Source organism: Phasianus colchicus, chromosome 5 (genome assembly GCF_987193195.1).
Source record: "Phasianus colchicus chromosome 5, bPhaCol1.hap1.1, whole genome shotgun sequence".
Classification (NCBI taxonomy): domain Eukaryota; kingdom Metazoa; phylum Chordata; class Aves; order Galliformes; family Phasianidae; genus Phasianus; species Phasianus colchicus.
In genome coordinates this window covers 61,016,226-61,034,279 of record NC_143440.1, presented here as the reverse complement: position 1 = coordinate 61,034,279, position 18,054 = coordinate 61,016,226, and positions in this window count along the sequence as shown.

Genomic DNA, 18,054 nt, shown 5'->3' with positions numbered 1-18,054 from the left:
GGGTGGCTGATGGCAAGCTGCAGCCTGCATTCTCGCAGATTATCACCACCACTAATTCGAAGATTCATAGCTCGTCACAGCTACAATCCTTTTGAGGGCCCTAATGAGGACCCAGAAAACGAGCTTCCACTGACTGCTGGACAATACCTTTACATCTTTGGAGACGTAGATGAAGATGGCTGGTTTCTGGGAGAGCTGACGGATGGCACAAGAGGACTGGTCCCTTCCAATCTGGTGGAAGAAGTTTCAGATGATGACCTGGATACGACTGTGCCTCCACAGCTTCGTGATCTCCTGCTGGATACCGAAGATGACGAGCAACTAGGCAGCAGGAGCGGTGGCAGAAAGTGATGGTCACCATCCAGAAATCTGTGTCCGTGTATTGGCTGAGCCTGGGGGATGCGGAGATTCCTCTCCATAATACAGCAGCATCCCATCAAGATTCCATATTTTCATCCACATAGATGAAGGCTACCTCCTGCTCCACTTGATGTTCAACTGGAGCATGGTCCATCGGCACAAAGACCTTGAAAATTTATCAGTTGTATGACTGAGAATTTACTACATTTGGACTAAAAAAAAAATCTAAAAAACAATTAAAAACCCCATAAAATAACCAAACTCAAAAAGCATGTGAAGTCTTCTTGTTTTCTGGCAGTCCGCTTTTGTAAAGGTATGAGGAAATCAAGAGGCTGAGGAAAGCCTCCAAAGTCTTTCTCAAGCACACTACCTACAAGTATTGGAATCGAGAGAGAAAGGAATCATTACTGCTTGCTTCTGTTCTTCGGGATACCTGAAGTACCTTGGAAGGCCACACTTCCTGAGCAGTATAAACATTCTGTCCCAAAGCAGCTCTTTGACCGTTTCCACTGGGTGATAAGGCATAGCGCTTGCATCATCTGAAGGCACGGACTCAGGTGCAAATCCAAATCCTTAACTGCAGGTCCTTACATTCTATACATACATGCTCAAGCTCCCTCTTGTAATTTTCCATCCATCCCTACGTGTCAGCAGAGCGCTTAACAAGTCTCCTTTAGTCTAGACACCAACTGCGCACACAAGTGAGACACAGCTGCACCATTCCTAGAAAAACAGCTTTACAATTTCCCATAATAAAGTACCCGGCTCGCTCATATCCAACTTACTATAGGACACAGATTTATGCCTTATTTGCCCATCTCTGATATTGATAGCACCTGCCAGCCCCCAGAAATTACTATTTTAACACAAGGCCCAGAGGCAAAAACAACAGAATCCTACTAGAAATCATTCCGGTCAATGAGAATAGTTTTCTGCTGCGCCTGTTTTGAAAACCCATGTAATCAGTGACACGTGAAAATACGTGAACAATAGTCACCGCATCTCTGCGGCACTACCTGAAAATATAAATTTGCTGGAAAGCATTAAGGTTTGAATCTCAGGGTTACCAAGTGCTTTGGTACAAAGCCAGCATTCATCCGCCCTATACCACGGTGAGGCATTAAATTACCAGAAGGAGCAACTCCACCTATTTCACTGATTACACTTTCGTCTTGGCCATACGTAATAGCTCAACTCTCTGCAACCAGCAGAGAAGACTGACCAGGCTTTAGGAAACGACATATTCATTGGCATCAGAGAGAGGCCTTTCTGACACTGACTTTTTTCACACAGCTCAGCTATCTCAAATGCCCACCCCCTGCCCCCTACACCCGGAAAAAAAACAGACAGACCCAAACAAAAAACACTTGCACATTGGACTCCTTGGGCTTGAGAGAGGCTTAACTGGCTTAACTTCTATTGTGCGCTAGTAACACGGAGCGCAAGAAAAGCTTTCCAAAGGGAATGAGCTGGAAACTGGGTATGTGAACAAGTAATCCTCAAAAAAGGAGCGCCTGCCGCAGCTGGCTGGGGAGGGCCTGCGTATACCCCGTGCCCTTGTGGGCTATCTGTCCAGCTGCAGGAGGACCAGAGAAGGGCAGCTGAAAAGATGAAAAGCTGCAGCTGAGCCTGATAGACCCACACAACTCTCGGGCCATCTTGCCGATGGCAGCTGTGACGCATCGATTCGTTCTATGCAGGTGAATTAATTTTTTCCATCTGCAAACTTAGGTGGACAACTGCAGTTTTCGTTAGTCTTTGTGGAAACGCTGTAATGGTCCACACTAATCTCAAAACAGCAACTCTGTGCTGTGACTGCCTGCGTAGACCTGCTGGGGCCTAACACTACCCATTTTAGGGCATAAAAAAGAATAAAAAGCCAAAAATGAAACCTGGAGTTGAAGAAAGGCCCTTGGGAAAAAATACATTAAAAGTAGGAACAAGACAGAGGCTGAGTGAACAGTAATATGGCCCCGCACTTTCTGCCAATGGGCTTTAATTTCGTTATCGTTAAATTTGCCGGGCAGTTGCATTTTGGTCTGTGAACATTTAGAAACAATGCAACAGATGCTGGCAAAAAGAAAAAAAAAAAACCACAACTTATTTTTTCACAGCTACTTATAAGCACTTAGCAGAGCTTGCCTGGGTTTGGGGTAGTCTCTCTCTTTTTTTCTTCGTCTTTCCCCCCACAACGCCCCCGCTTCTAACTTCGTGCTCTTCTCCCGCCATCACAAGACAGAGAGAACGGGTCGCCAGGGGAGAAAAACGCAGGTCAATCCCGTCAGAAAAGTTCTTTCCGCGGTCTTTGCTGCCACCTCGTGGCCCATGCGCGGAACTGCCGCTGTCTGTCGCCGCGTCCCGCAAGCAGCACAACGCATGCGCGTACAAATGCGGAAGTGGCGTTTTAACCGCTCTGCGCAGTTAATGCGCCGCTCTCTATGGTGATCAGTCCTCCAGATAATAGCGAACACGCGCCCGTCAACTGAAAGATAGCAATTGTTTCGACAGACCACTGCGGGGACGGGCAAGCAGCCGATTCTCGGAGCGCCGGCCCAGCGATAATTTCCCCTTCTAATCCAGGATGCCCCTCGTCTATTTCCGCCGATTTATGCCCGAGCCCACCCGGGAACGGACCGGTTGGGCTCACAGCTGCCCCTCAGCGCCTCGTGGCATCCAACTTCCTCTCCGCCCCGGTGAACCAGCAGAGTCCCTTTCCACCCCCAGCCCTGCACCGTCAGCGGCAGTGGAACGCGAGCAGCTCGGAGATTCGCGGTCGCGGTACTGGCGTGCAGCAGCACCGACGCGGCAGCAACCCGCGACCAGCGAGCCTCGGGAGAGCAACGCGCACGCGCGAGCCCGGGCACTGCAGTGCGCATGTGCCGGTAGCGGCTCGGCGCTACGCATGCGCCCCTCTCGGCAGAGCACTACGCGTGCCCAAGCCTAGACGCTGCACTGCGCAAGCGCCACCCTCCGCACCGCACTACGCATGTGCCTGTTCCCGAGGCAGGCTCGAGCGTCGAACCGTCCGAGGAAGTAGACAAGGAGCACTTCCGACAGCAAGAGAGAAAACCGTTGCTGAGCCAGCAGGAATTGACTGCTCGACTGCATCTCAGGGCCTGGTAGATTTGAAAGCTATTTATGAGTTCTCTGGCGCATGCGTGCTGTTGCCTGGAGGACTAACCATAACAAAGCTCGGCAGATTCGCTGCGCAGAGCGATGTGAACGTACGTACGCCATTTCCGCGTGCCTGCGCGCATGCGTAATGCTGCCTGCGGCACCGAACATACGCGACCGCAATTCCACCGATTGGCCACGAGGGGGCACCAGAGACCGCGGAAACAACAGCTCCGACTGGACTGACGCGGAGCCGCGCCGCAGCTTCTGGCGCTCCGTTCCTTCTCTCTCGTGAGGGCAGAGGAAAAACGCAGTTAGGTGGAGGTTGAGGGAGGAGAAAATTACGTCAATTGGAACAAGATGAAGAAAAACAACGAAAACTTCTATGCCCAGCAAAACTCTGCTAAGTGCTTAAGAATATCGGTAAATAAATAAATAAAGTCATCATCAAATTGATTTTGTCATGCTTTTTTTTTTTTTTTTGAAGGCAACTGAGGTGATGAAAAAGCTGGTGTCAGTTGGACAGGAGGGCGCAGTGAAGCCAAGGATGGCAAGGAATGATTAACAATCCTTAACGTTGCAAAAGAAAACAAACAAAAAAAACCACCAGTAAAACAACTTCTGTACCTGGCCATGCAACTCTGAGATCCTGTCTGGGTCTCCCGGCGCTTGTAAATATCCACCGGGTCAATTTTGATATCGAGCGATTTGTTGTCAGTTCTTCCATTCACAGTCAGTGCCAGGATCTGCCGCCGCAGGGCGTTCTGACCATGGGCACCACTGCTGAACTGTTTCAATATCAGTGGGATTCCCAGGCACGGTTTCAAGGATTTGGTCTACTTTTGACCCAAAGGGAGAATTAATATGAAATGTGAGGTATGCATAAGTCATCATGAGGCGTGTTTCTCAGCATCACCTTTGGGAAACAAAGGATTTTTCATAAAAGTCTCAATACAGCAGTAAAATAGAACACTGTATAAAAACAATGAGAACGCTTTGTGAGCAGGCAAGGAGCTTTACGACCTCTGCCTGGGAAATCCAGAGCCACTTGCCCGCAGACTCCTCTTTGGCAGCTGTTCTAGATTCAGCTGAACATTCTGTTCCAGAGCACAACTCAAAACTACAGAGGAAACAAAGGGAGTTCTACATAGGCAGAATAAAAAGAATGCTATGTTTCTTCAGTATTGAAAAATCAACAACAGAAGCCATTCCCCAAATTCCACTGCAGGAAACATAGCGGCAGAGAAGAAAGCATCCATATTTCCCCGAACCAGTGCTCGAAGGAAAAAAGGAAAACAAACAAACAAACAAGTTTTATGTGTTACCTGTTTGAAGGCGTATACCACTCTCACTCTTTAAAAGCATTAAAGAAAAAAAAGTAAAATGCATAGAGTAATCTCTTCCAACAACACGTGCATTTGGCCTGGGCAGCAAAGGGCGCAGCTCTGTATCACAAAGAACTGAAGTCATAAGCACCAGGCTCCTAAGTTCCAGCCAAACCAACCAAACGTGCCTATGGACAGGCAGAATCCTTAAGTAGGACAGCCAGTAAAAACGTCAAACAAAGCACCCGATTCTCAGCCTTCTTGTTCCTTTTTGAAAATCCAGAGGTCTCTGTGTTAGCTCCACCTCTAGCCTGTAAAGCCCGAGCTCGCCGTCTGGGGGAAGTCCAAGGAAAGGTTGAGTTATTACAGCGAGTCCCCAGTAGGATTGACATTTTTTCTCGCCCCAGGTCTCAGTTCTTTTACACATGTGAGGTACCTCTCAGGGTCATCTGGTGGTCTTTTGATGAAGGCCATGTCTTTCTTGCTGTGCACACTCTGACCTGGTTCAAGCTGAAGGATGCTTGACTCACTCCAGGCAGTCGTCTTATCAGCTACAACTCCAGAATTCCATCCACCAATTTGCTGCTGCTTTGTTAATTTGTGGCCTTACTGTCCGAGCATGCTACCTTGCATTCCAGAGACAGGATAGCAAACAATGTTGTTTGGAGAAACAGCAGACCCTCTTCCGTTGCCACCTGTTAAACACAATACAGTAATGAAGGCACTGCCCCACATATGCGGGGGCTGCACCCCGTGCACATTGCTCTTACGAGCAGCGCCGAAGCTCCGCAAAGCTTGGGGTTCAGGTCAAGAAGAAAGTTAATGCTGCCTCCCAGCCCATCCCAGCAAGGCAAAGGCAAGCAGAACACCCAGGGCAGGCAAAGGCAAGGGCAAGGAAAACGCCATAGAGAACTGCCAAGGAAAGGGCAAGGGCAAAGAAAACGCCACAAGGTACACCCAAAAGAAAGCCAAGGCACGGGCAAGACTGCCGGGAAAGGCCAGAGTCAAGAACTCAGGAGGAAGAAAACAGGCAGACTATAGAGTAGCCTGCAGCACAGTAACACTGTTACTACATTGTAGTAAGCAATGGGTAAACACTGATGGGAGTTACATTGTCCTTACCAGTTTGGGCAACCAGCAGCCAGTCAGCAAAGTCAGAGCATTCCAGGAAACGAGACTTTCTATTTCTCGCTGCTCTCATGAGGAGCCACAGATTTCTCGGTGCAGCTGTTACACCACCCAGGAGCACTGCGGTTCCCTGCCACCACCTGTTGATTGCAATACAATGATGAAGGCACTGTCCCGCACGTGCAAGGTAGCGCCTCCAGCACAGAAGTGCACTGCAGTGCCCCGTTCTCTGAGCAAGGCAGCTGTGCTCTGTGCACGATGCTGCTTACCAGCAGCACTGTAGCTGGTAACAGACAAGGAGAAGGCTGAGGTACTCGACAGTTCTGCCTCCGTCTTCTCTAACGTGTGCTCATCACACAGCCCTCAAATATTAGATTTGGCAGGTGGGGATTGAGGAAGCAGTGCCGTCCCTGCCACCCCCAGGTTCCAGTCCACCTGTAGAACCGGAAATCCAGGATTCTATAGGACCCGATTAGACGCATCACAGAGTCATAAGGGAGTTTGGTGATGTAGCTGCCAAGCCACTCTCAATGATATTTGAAAGGTCATGGCAATCAGGTGAAGTCCCCGGTGAATGGAGAAAAGGCAGCACCAACCATTTTTAAGAAGGGAAGAAAGAACGATCCTGGGAACTACCAACATAACAGTCTCACCTCCGTGCTGGGAAAGAGCACAGAGTAGATCCTCGTGGAAGTCGCGCTAAGGCACACACATGTCAGGGAGGTGACACAGGAGAACCAGCACGGCTTCACCAAGGGTAAATCCTGCTTGACTAATCCATTGGCTGTCTGTGATGGTGTCCCTAGACATCAATAGACAAGCAATGAGCCACTGATATCATCTACCAGGACTTCAGTAAGGCCTTTGACACAATACCCCGCAACATCCTTTTTTCCAAATCGGAAGGACACGGATTCGATGGGTGGACTGTTCAATGGACAAAGACCCGGGTGCAGGAGGGAGTCCAGAGAGCAGCGGTCAATGGCTCCATGTCTGGATGGCGACTGCTGATGAGTGGTGTCCCAAAGGGGTCCATGCTGGGGCTGAGACTCTTCGATATCTTCGTCAGTGACATCACCAGCAGGATCGAGCGCACCCTCAGAAACCCTGCTGACAACACCAAGCTGTGGGGAGCAGCAACACGCCAGAGGGACGGGATGCCAGCCAGGGGGACCTAGACAGGCTTGAGCAGCAGGCACAGACAAACCTCATCAGGTTCAACAAATTTAGGCGCAGTGTCTTGTACCTGGGACAAGAGAACCCCCCACTACCAATACATGCTGGGGGATGAAAGGGCTGAGCATAGGCCTGTCCCAAAAGACCTGGTGGATGCCAAGCTGTACACGAGCCAGCAAAGTGCCCTCCCAGCCCAGAAAACCAGCCACACCCTGGGCTGCACCAAAAGATGTGCGGTCAGCAGGTGAAAAGTAGTGATCCTGCCCCTCTGCTCTGTGCTGAAGAGGCCTCACCTGGAGTACTGCGTCCATATGAAGAGCCCTCAGTGCAGAAGAGACATGGACCCATTGGAGCACATACAGAGGACGGCCACAAGAAAAAAAAAAGAACCAAAGGATCAAACACCTCACCTGTGAGGACAGGCTGAGAGAGCTGGGGCTGTTCAGCCTGGAGAAGTGAAGGCTCCGAGGTGACCTGGTAACAGCCTCTCGATACCCAAAGGGGAGCTAAAGGAAAGAAGGAGGGAAAATTTAGGTTAGATATAAGGAAAATATCTTTCACAGCAAGGGACAAGGGGAAACGTTTTAAGTTGAGGGAGGGAAGATTTAGGTTGGATGTCAGGGGGAAGTTCTTCACAGAGAGAGCAGTGAGGTGCTGGAACAGCTGCCCAGAGAGGCTGTGGATGCCCCGTCCATCCCTGGAGGTGTTCAAGGCCAGGTTGGATGGGGCCCTGGGCAGCCCGGTCTAGTATGAAATGGGGAGGTTGATGGTCCTGCACGTAGCAGGGGGGAGGGTTGGAGATTCACGATCCTCCAGGTCCCTTCCAACCCAGGACATTCTGTGACTCTGCGCAGTGGACCAGGTTGCCCAGAGATGCGGTGGATGCCCTGTCACTTCCAAGGTGACACGCAGGGCAACCTGATCTAGCTGTGAATGTCCCTGTTCATTGTGGGCAAGTCGGACTAGACCATCATAAATGGTCGCTTCCGACTCTAAGGAGTCTCTGGTATGATACCTGAAGCCATGTCCACAAAGGACATCGATGGCATGGTGAGCAACCAGGGTAGGTGGGGAAGCCTGTGTGCTCAACAGCTCTGGGGAAACTCACCAAGTAGTCCAGTCAGGAAGATTCACATCAACCATAGAGCCTCTCTGTGCCAGTGCCAGTATTCAGCACACCAGAGGTACTGCTTCATCACACTGGTGGGTCCCACAGCTGCAGAGCTGGCTATTGAATGAGGGTCAGGGGATGGAAGGAAGAGGGGTGGGGAGGTTGGGTATCATACAGACTAGGAAACTAACAGCATCCCCTGACAATTGGGATGGAGATATCTGGGGTGATCCAGACAAAGTGGTCCAGTAGAAGACAATCCTTTGTTTCCTATGAATACGAGGCCAGGTCTGCCATAAAAACAGAAAGAACCCTAGGACCCTGGGGTGGTCGGCCACAACGTGCCCTGAGAACTATGCCCTGACATCTGTTACTACTAACAAATTTGTAAGGGAGGCCTAGGAGAGAACCAGACAAAACAGCAACAGAATATTCGTGTTCAGTATGCTCAAGTAGTGGAGACTGTATTACACTACGTGAGGATGAAGAAAACGGCCACTGGGGCCGGGGGTTTTCTTAAGCTCAGCTCCCAGCCCAATACATGCACCTCACCCTACTACTAGCCAAGAAGCTTATTGGGACGGAAGCTTATTGGGCCCAGGGAGCAAGGCGAGCCCCTTGTGACCCCCATTCCATCTTGAAGTGAGCGTCCCACAGCCATCGCAAAACCCATCTGCATACAAGCGATGCACAAACAAGGGATTTCCGGCGTTCCATTATCCGCTGCACAGATTTCACAGTGCTTGAACCACTAACTAGAGGAGCCCCGGGAACCCTTAAACCCCATCGAGCTGCAAAACAGAACGGTATCCAAAGGTACACGGAACATAGTTTAAATACGTGCCCTTAAACAATACTCAGCATGGGCGGAAGTAATACGTGGCACAGGAGACACAGAGGGGACGTGGGCAGAGGACACGGGGAGGACACAGACACAGGCGGGACACGAGGTCACAGAGGGAACGTGGAGGGGGATGCAGAGGGTATGCGTCATGAAATGGATAGGGACAACGTGGTAGCAGACAAACCGAGTTTGGAGTCTCAGGTTGGAGATTAGGCAATGAGAATCATGAAAGAGGGAACAGAGACTTCACAAGAAGGTACTGAACTTAAGAAGAGTTGCAGAGGAAACCTGGAGAACACAGGATCCCTTTACGCAAAAGCACATTAGCTCCAGGCATTTCCAGAGTTGCAATGCTCAGTCAGCCAACCGGCATTACCTTGGGACTGACTGAAGCATTCCAGGAATGAGACAAGAGCAAAATAAAGGAATGTACATCAGCCCCTCCATTACCAGTTCGGAGAAAGGGAGATAACCCCTTCACTCCCTTAAGAAAAGAGCTGAAAAGAAAAATAAGAACAAGCATAGCAGACATAGCTGCTCCAGTCCAGCTTCGGATCCCCTCAGATCAGAGGGCAAAGATCAAAGCCCTACAGCATAGAACAAAAACCAGTTGCCTCTTTCCAGGAAAGAGCACTCACCCAACAGTCCACAGCAGGCAGCCTCCAGGGAAAGACACTGCCTTGGGGGCTGCCAGCCCTTAAATGAGGTGAGGGAGGGGTGGAGCCAGGCTCAGCCCCACCTGGTCCCACAGCTGCATTGCTTCCACCTGTGCTTGCAGGGCTGCACCACCCCTCACCAGATGCTCCATCACTGCTTCAGGCTGTGATCTCAAAGTTCCTATAACGTCATGAATAAAAAAAAAAAAAAAAAAAAAAAAAAAAAAGTGAATTGGGTCTGCCTGTCTGGCAAGGGGAAGTTTATCACTGAATGAGCAAGGATGGCCCACATATTTTGATTCCAGTCAGATGTCCTCAAAGGCAACTGATAAAATTTCTCATAGGTAGGAGAGCACAGATTTTCATACTGATGCAGCAAGATGCTGAGAAGCCGCATGTGCAGCGAAAAGGCTGCGATTACGGTGTGAGTGGAGCGAGTGCTGTTTGCCAAACTGTCAGGGTCAGCCTTATGGCTCCCCAGTGAGAAATGTGCATTACCTACTCACGCAGCGATTAAAGACCATCGTGAAAATATTTTACGATTTGGTGTCCTCAGTGGGTGAAGCTGGCACCTGCCTGTAAGGCACTGTGTAGCCCTTGGGCTGCAACATCAATCCCAAACCCCAAAGAAGTAGGGAGGCTGCAGCGTGCGTACTTCGTGCAGCCCCTGTGCTCCTCAAGTCACAGATCACTGACGTACCGCAGGACCCATTTCTGCTGCGGCACGACGTGGGATTGCTGAAGTCACTGCAGATCTGGAGAGCAGACAAAGCATCTCCAGAACGCACTCCCCGTACAACTTGCCCACATGCAGGGGGCACAAGCCCCATTTTGGAGGCAATGATCCCCACTTGTGGGGTGCTACCCTCACCCCACTGTCACAGCCATGCCCCGAGGACTCCATCACCCCACTGCGCATGGGCAGCAACGTCTCCCCGGACTCCACTCCCACAGGCATCCCCGTCCCTGTCCTCAAGCCGACATCAGCATGGAGCAAAGCGGGGCAGGGAGCGTGGGGGCACTTGAGGGGACATGAGAGGGCACATGGGGACACAGGGACATGGGGGGACACGGAGGGACATGGGGTTGACGCGTGGGGTCAGAACTACAGAGGCAAGAGGAGGTGGCACGTGGAGGTGACAGAAGGAGGTGGCAGGCTGTGCCAGGAGTTTGAGCAGCACTGCGGGGCAGATGAGCAGTGCCAGCCCAACGTGGGGGTGATGGTGACACTCCAGGATGAGGAGCTGCTACTGTTTTTCAAGCAGGTAGCAGTTTGTTATCCGTACATAATACTGCACTTGTTGTTTTCTTTTTTAAATCAGTGACAGTATGCGATCTGATCCAATGTCTTTGAAAAGTGTGGTTTCAGGATTGTCAGCTGAAACAGCAGCAGAACACAGGCCGTTGCCTGTGGGGGAAGGGACGGGGAAGGAAGTGAGGAAAGAAAGGAGGAAGCCTGAAAAAGGAATGGGGATGGCACAGGGCGAAGGAAGGGGGCGAGACATAGGGGAATGAAGGGAAAAGGACAGAATAGCGGTGGAGCAGCCTAAAAAGCAGCAACAAGCTCTGGAAGGACTGTAGAGTGCCAGATTCTGTATCGGGTATGTATCTGTGTGTGGATGTTGTCATTACCTGCCTGGTTTGGGGTCGGGGCTGTTGTCGCTTCTGAGCTCCTGCAGTGGGAAGAGCTTGAGCAATCGGTGCCCATGCAGAACTGCAGCATGGGGGAGCGCTTGGTAAGGACAGCCCTGCAGCCCTCAGCTGGACGAACTTCTTCCGTGTGTCCAGACTGTGAGCTGTGCAGCTGTGCCTGGCTGCACCGCTCCAGCTCAGAGTCCGCTGCCTGAAGCTGCATCTTTGCTGCCTTCCCTCCTGCCCAGAGCCTCGAAGCTGCTCCCACAGTCCTCTGCCCACCCCCAACATGCCAGAGAAAACATCTGGCAGCGGGCTGGAGGAATCCCAGCACCCTGTTTTCCTTCTGCCCGCAGCTCTCTCCTCCTCTGCCACACAGGGCACCAGCCTGCAAAATGGGAATGGTCGGGAGGAAAGGGAGCGCTGGCAGGAGCGACTGCTGCAGCTGGCCGGGGGGATCTGTGTCCCCCGTGCCCTTGTGGGCTATCTGTCCAGCTGCAGGTGGACCAGAGAAGGGCAGATAAAAAAGGTGCAGCTGAGCCGGGTGGACCTGCACAACTCTCTGGCCGTCCTGCCGCTGGCAGCTGTGACACATCGATTCTTTCTATGCAGCTGAATTCGTGTTTTCCATCTGTAAACTTCAGTGGAGAACTGCAGGTTTTGTTAATCTTTGTGGAAATGATGTAACAGTCCCCAAGAATCTCAGAACTGCAACTTTGTCTCTGCCTGCGTAGACCTGCTAGGGCCTAAAAGTATCCGTTTTATGGCATTAAAAAGAATGAAAAGCCAAAAATGAAACCTGGAGTTGAAGAAAGACCTTGGAAAAAATACATTAAAATGTGAACAAGACAGAGGCTGAGCAAACGTTAATATAGCCCTGTGCTTTCTGCCAAAGTGCTTTATTTCGTTATCGTTAAATTTGCCGGGCAGTTCCATTTCGGTATGTGAATATTTAGAAACAGTGCAATGGATGCTGGCAAAAACGAGTCTGTTTTCTTTTGTAACAGATATTCATAAGCACTTAGCACAGCTTTCCGGGGTCTGGAATAGTTTCCCTTTGTTTTCTTCGTCTTTTCCCCCCGCTTCTAACTTCGCGCTCTTCCCCCGTTATCACAACGCAGAACGGATCGCCACGGCCTGCGCCGCGGGTCCCCGGCAATGCCGCCGGAGTTCTTCCCGCGGTCTCTGCTGCCACCTCGTGGCCCATGCGCGGAACTGCCGCTGCCCGCTGCTCAGGCCGGCAAGCGGTACAACGCATGCGCGTAGAAACGCGGAAGTGGCGTTTTAACCGCTCTGCGCCGCTAATCCGCCGCTCTCTATGGTGATCAGTCCTCCAGATAATAGCGAACACGCGCCCGTCAACTGAAAGATAGCAATTGTTTCGACAGACCACTGCGGGGACGGGCAAGCAGCCGATTCTCGGAGCGCCGGCTCAGCGATAATTTCCCCTTCTAATCCAGGATGCCCCTCGTCTATTTCCGCCGATTTATGCCCGAGCCCACCCGGGAACGGACCGGGCCGGCTCACGGCTGCCCCTCAGCGCCTCGTGGCACCCAACGTGCTTGCCGCCGCGGTGGAGGAGCAGACGTTTGGGGCTCCAGCCCCAGCCCTGCACGGCAGCGTTCCTGGAAAAGCAAGTCTCGCGAGAGCAACGCGCACGGGCCAAGCAAGGCACCGCGCACGCGGCAGTCTCCGCACCGCACTACGCCGGCGCGGTTCTCCAGACAACAGCACGGAGTACGGACGCGCGATTCATGAGAAAGCACGACGCATGCGCCAGTGGTTTAAAAAAAAAAAAAAGAAGAAGAAGAAGAAGAAGGAAAAAAAAAAGCGCTACGCACGCACTGGATTCTGCTCCGAACGGGGCATGCGCCTGTCTGTGCCCCGCAATGCGTGTGTGTCACGTGCTCTGCGCGCGCGCCAGCCTCGGCGCCGCAATACGCACGCTTTCCTCACGGCCGCAAAACGCACGCGCCGTCGTTTGCAGTGCGTTCAGTACGTTCTCGAAGCAGACCGGGGCATAAAACCGCCCGAGGAAACAGACGAGGAGCATTCTGGATCGGAAGAGAGAAAAGTGTCGCGGAGCCGAAGGTCCAAGTATTGACTGCTCACCTGCACCTCAGGGCTTCGAAGAAATGTGTGCGATTGGAAAGCTCTGTGGCGCATGCGCACTACTTCCCAGGGGACAGAGCACCACTTCCGCGTGCCTGCGCGCATGCACCCTGCTGCCTGCGGCGACATAGCAACGCTGCCGCAATTCTGCCGATTGACCGCGTGGGGGCACCAGAGACCGCTGAAACAACCTCGATGCAGTTCCCCCGATTGGCCACGAGGGCCATATTTCCAAGAGTGAGCACATGCGTTCTGCCCTGTGCTGGGCTCTCTTTCTCCACCCCGCATCTTTGCCTTGTTTTGCACCTGGCTCACTTCTACCCCAGTCAGAACGCCCCCAATCTTTAACTTTCTACTCTGTTCAACAGCTTTCTTAGTGGAAGGAAAACAGCTATTTCACAAGAGGGTTATAAGTTCAGTGAAGGTCAATACTACGTACAGAAAACACTAAAAGCTTCTACTGCAAAAACACAACCTACCTTTCACAACCAGACCCAGCACCAGCCCCCAGGGAGCACCGCCACTCACAGCTCTCCAACCGCACTCCGCACCGCCGATCACCGCCCCCTGAGCTCAGCCAGTAAGCCAGTTCTCAGCCCACCTCGTTGTCCACTCATCTATCCCACGCTTCCTCAGCTTCATTTGCAGGATGTCGTGGGAGACTGTATCAAAAGCATTGCTGAAGTCAAGGCAGACGACATCCACTGCAGCAGCACCTGAAATGGTCCATCCCACTCGGGCTGAAGCTTTGATTCCTTACACGTGCGTGTTAGGACCCAGCCTCCAGCACGGAATGAGGGCACTAGAAATTCCAGAGGTGGAGCTCAAGACAGCAGTCCATGTCCCTTGAGGGATAACAGAGAAGCAGACAACCCGAGTATGTAGTTCTTAGGAAACTTATCCTTGGTTTCAAGAGAGGGCATCTCACCTCTCCCTCCCAAGTACAGCAACCCAAACAGCATTTCGTACGGTGATACTCCCAAGTCTTTTCTGGGAGCGGTTCGTATTCTGAGAAGGGCTACAGGTAAACGCTTTGGCCATGGTCATTTGGTCTCTAAAATCCATTTTGACAAGCGCTTTGTCAGCATCTGACCGATCCATCCTACTTTCCCTGAAGAAGGAGGGTGCTGGTGAGTACGGAACTCCCGCTTGATTTCTAGAGTTCTCATTAGCTCCTGTAGGACTTGTGAAGTAAAGTGGTTTCCCTTATCTGAGACGATATTCTACGTGATCCCATATCTAGGGATCGCGCCCAGGTGTAGAGTCCTTAGCGCAGAAAAGACAGGGACCTGTTGGAGCACCCAGAGGACCAAGGGTAAATCCTGCCTGACCAATCTAGTGGCCGTCTGTGATGGCGTCACTGCATCAATAGCCAAGTGAAGAACCACTGATATCATCCACCTGGACTTCAGCAAGGCCTCACACACAACATCCTTCTTTCCAACTTGGAAGGATACGGATTCGGTGAGCGGACTGTTCAATGGACAAAGAACCGGCTGCAGGATCGAGTGCAGGAGCCAACGGCTCTGTGTCTGGATGGCGATCGGTGATGAATGGCATCTCAAAGGGGTCCGTGCTGGGGCTGAGACTCTTCAGTATCTTCATCAGTGGCATCACCAGCGGGATCGAGCGCACCCTCAGAAAGTTTGCTGGCAACACCAAGCTGTGGGGAGCAGTGACACGCCAGAGGGACGGGACGCCAACCACAGGGACCTCGACAGGCTCGAGCAGCGGGCACAGACAAACCTCATCAGGTTCAACAAACCCAGGCGCAGTGTCTTGCACCCGGGACAAGAGAACCCCCCACTACCGATACATGCTGGGGGATGAAAAGGCTGAGCATAGGCCTGTCCCAAAAGACCTGGTGGATGCCAAGCTGTACACGAGCCAGCAAAGTGCCCTCCCAGCCCAGAAAACCAGCCACACCCTGGGCTGCACCAAAAGATGTGCGGTCAGCAGGTGAAAAGAAGTGATCCTGCCCCTCTGCTCTGTGCTGAAGAGGCCTCACCTGGAGTACTGTGTCCATATGAAGAGCCCTCAGTGCAGAAGAGACATGGACCCATTGGAGCACATACAGAGGACGGCCACAAGAAAAAAAAAGAACCGAAGGATCAAACACCTCACCTGTGAGGACAGGCTGAGAGAGCTGGGGCTGTTCAGCCTGGAGAAGTGAAGGCCCCGAGGTGACCTGGTAACAGCCATACCGATACCCAAAGGGGAGCTGAAGGAAAGAAGAAGGGAAAATTTAGGTTAGATATAAGGAAAATATCTTTCATAGCAAGGGACAAGGGGAAATGTTTTAAGTTGAGGGACGGAAGATTTAGGTTGGATGTCAGGGGGAAGTTCTTCACAGAGAGAGCAGTGAGGTGCTGGAACAGCTGCCCAGAGAGGCTGTGGATGCCCCGTCCATCCCTGGAGGTGTTCAAGGCCAGGTTGGATGGGGCCCTGGGCAGCCCGGTCTAGTATGAAATGGGGAGGTTGATGGTCCTGCACGTAGCAGGGGGGAGGGTTGGAGATTCACGATCCTCCAGGTCCCTTCCAACCCAGGACATTCTGTGATTCTGCACAGCAGACCAGGTTGCCCAGAGATGCGGTGGATGCCCTGTCCCTTCCAAGGTGACACGCAGGGCAACCTGATCTAGCTGTGAATGTCCCTGTTCATTGTGGGCAAGTCGGACTAGACCATCGTAAATGGTTGCTTCCGACTCTAAGGAGTCTCTGGTATGATACCTGAAGCCATGTCCACAAAGGACATCGATGGCATGGTGAGCAACCAGGGTAGGTAGGGAAGCCTGTGTGCTCAACAGCTCTGGGGAAACTCACCAAGTAGTCCAGTCAGGAAGATTCACATCAGCCATAGAGCCTCTCTGTGCCAGTGCCAGTATTCAGCACACCAGAGGTACTGCTTCATCACACTGGTGGGTCCCACAGCTGCAGAGCTGGCTATTGAATGGCGGTCAGGGGATGGAAGGAAGAGGGGTGGGGAGGTTGGGTATCATACAGACTAGGAAACTAACAGCATCCCCTGACAATTGGGATGGAGATATCTGGGGTGATCCAGACAAAGTGATCCAGTAGACGACAATCCTTTGTTTCCTATAAAGATGAAGCCGGATCTGCCATAAAAACAGAAAGAACCCTAGGACCCTGGGGTGGTCGGCCACAACGTGCCCTGAGAACTATGCCCTGACATCTGTTACTACTGACAAATCTGTAAGGGAGGTCTAGGAGAGAACCAGACAAAACAGGAACAGAATACTTGTGTTCAGTATGCTCAAGTAGTGGAGACTGTATTACACTAAGCGAGGATGAAGAAAACGGCCACTGGGGCTGGGGGTTTTCTTAAGCTCAGGTCCCAGCCTGATACATGCACCACACTCTATCACCAGCCACGTAGCTTATTGGGCTGGAAGAATAAACCCCAGGGAGCAAGGCGAGCCCCTTGTGACCCCCATTCCATCTCTAAGTGAGTGTCCCACAGCCATCACAAAACCCACCTGCATACAAGGGATTCGTGGTGTTCTATTATCTGCTCCACAGATTTCACAGTGCTTAAACCACTAACTAGAAGAGCCCCAGGAACCCTTAAACCCCATCGAGCTGCAAAACAGAACAGGATCCAAAGAGACACGGAGCATAATTTAAATACGTGCCCTTAAACAATACTCAGCATGGGTGAAATTAATACGTGGCACAGGAGACACAGAGGGGACATGGGCAGAAGACACAGGGAGGACTCCAAGACACAAACAGGACACAAGGACACAGAGGGAATGTGCCATAAAAAGAGTTGGGGCAACGTGGTAGCAGAGAAACCAAGTTTGGAGTCCCAGGTTGGAGATCATGCAAGGAGAATCACGAAAGAGGGAACAGAGACTTCACGGGAAGATATTCAACTTAAAAAGAGCTGCAAAGAAGATCTGGAGAACACAGAATCCCTTTACGGAAAAGCACATTAGCTCCAGGCATTTCCAGATTTGCAATGCTCAGTCAGCCAACCAGCATTACCTTGGGGCGATTGAAGCATTCCAGAAACGAGACAAGAGCAAACGAACGGAACAAACATCAGTCCCTCCATTACCAGTTCAGAGAAAGGGAGATAACCCCTTCATTCCCGTCAGAGAACAATTGAAGGGCATCATAAGGACAGGCATAGCAGAGATAGCTCCTTCAGTAGCTGACCCAGCTTAGGACCCCCTTAGAAAGGCAGAGACCAAAGCCCTGCAATAAAGAAACACCTCCTTCCAAGAACCAGAGCTCACCCAACAATCCACAGGAGGCAGTCTCCAGGAAGAAACCCTGCCTTTGGGGCTGCCAGCCCTTAAATGAGGTGAGGGAGGGGTGGAGCCAGGCTCAGCCCCATCTGGTCCCACAGGTGCACTGCATCCACCTGTGCTTGCAGGGCTACACCCCTCACCAGGTGCTCCGTCACTGCTTCAGGCTGTGATCTCAAAGTTCCCATAAAAGCATGAAGGAAAAAAAAAGAAAAAAAAAAAAAAGACGAGCTATGAAGGCCCACATATTTTGATTCCAGTCTGTCCTCAAAGGCTACTGGTGAAATTTCTAATAAGTAGGGGAGTACAAATTTCAGTACTA